This window comes from Chenopodium album, chromosome 3 (assembly GCF_948465745.1).
Source record: "Chenopodium album chromosome 3, dcCheAlbu1.1, whole genome shotgun sequence".
In the NCBI taxonomy this organism is placed as follows: domain Eukaryota; kingdom Viridiplantae; phylum Streptophyta; class Magnoliopsida; order Caryophyllales; family Amaranthaceae; genus Chenopodium; species Chenopodium album.
This window is the reverse complement of record NC_137836.1, coordinates 62,338,789-62,340,518: the sequence shown is the minus strand read 5'-3', so window position 1 is coordinate 62,340,518 and position 1,730 is coordinate 62,338,789.

The following is a 1,730-nucleotide window of genomic DNA, read 5'->3' as shown; positions in this document are numbered from 1 at the left end:
GAGATAGCGAGAATAGAGAAGGGAAGACTTTCTTATCGATACCCTTGATACTCATTATTGTTTCAAATGCTCTTAGATGGAAGTATGGGTTGTCGATTGCCCTAAACTTTGGGATGTCGTTGGCACTGAACTTCTGCAGAAGAAGATCTTTATCCACCGAGACCCCTTGGGATGTGAGTTCTTGAAACTTGTAGTCGCTGGACAACTTGCTTAGGCTTTCTTGCATGAGGTCCATTTGTTGTTGCTTCGTGGGATCCTCGATCTTAAGTGCGAGAAGCTTCAGTGTCTCAGTTACAGTAGCCAATTGATTCTTGAGATCGTTGACTTCTTCCTGAGTTGCCATTATGACTCTTGCTTTCCTTTTGCGGGCTATAGGTTTGTCGAAAATTTGGACTTGTACGAAGAGATTATCTTTGATTAATCGTCCTTCTTTTCTTGACCACGCGCTGTAAATTAAGTCAATTTGCGTTTTAATTACTTGACTCGAATCAATTTGACTTTATGGTTTTTTTTTTATTTAAAAAAAAGTATGCATATTTTTAGGGAGCAATAATGTATACGTGTTTAGGGAACTTAAGTATTGGAGGATTAATATCCGACTTACCCCCCTAAAAAAAATGACGGAAAATGACGCGCTCACACAAGACTCTCTTAATCATGGTCAAAACATGTGTATTGGTGTGTGTATTGAGTGAAAGTGACATGCTTGGACTCTTGTGTAAGACCATGGGACTTAGTGCCTAAAATCGAATATTAGTTTAATTAAGCATTATAACAGCAAAATTAGTCGAGTTAAACAGAAAGTTGACTAAATAGACCGTAGGTGATGACTCGACAAATAATTCGAACTGTCGGCCAAGCGACAGAACTGGCGTCACAATATGGTGATTGGCGCCAGACTTTGTAGTAAATGTCTGGCGCTACGCACCATACAGTGGCGCTACAACTCAGATTTTGGCACCAATATTGGAGCCTCGGTCTGGGACTGTTTTCGATATTATTAGTCAACTGGGGTACGCCTAAAGTCGTACTAGGTCAATTCCGATTAAGAGAAAAGAAAAAAAGACTTTATTAACTCGAATTAATTCATTAATTAATTAATTAGGCAAAGTTCTTTAAGTCATTAATTATAATCTCAACACAAATCAACAAACGGTTAAGAGGAGCATAAGATGCACAACAAATAATGCACAATTAGTCAAGTAGGCACAACATGATGCAATGAGTTCGCAACCTAACCATGGCTCTAGTTCTCTAAAGTTCGGGATATGGTTCAGTCAAACAGGGTCCATGGTTAATTGTTCAGATGCACCGCGTAGAAGCCTAACCGTGAAGGGTTAACGCGTGTGAATAGAACACCGCGAATTTTTTAGAAAAACTCGCTTCCATGGTTTGGTGAATTCAACATCTCAGATGTACCCTTTGTTGCCAGGAGCGTTCAATCGGGTAGATAGAGCATGAATTCCCAGAGGGTTATGTCCATATGTAGAACACATATGGGTTTCAGAAAAGTGAGAAAAAAATTCAATCAGGAAGCAGGATCGAGCAAACAACGCGAAAAACCGGTCGAAATTAGAACGCATATTTCTGGCTCGGTATTGGGGGAAATTGGCGCCAGCAAACAGAGACTGGCGCCAACTTTTAACTGTAGCGCCTGGCGCCAATACTGGCGTCTGGCGCTACGGCTAAAAGTATGGCACCAAGCTCTGGCCTCTGACGCTACTTCCCAC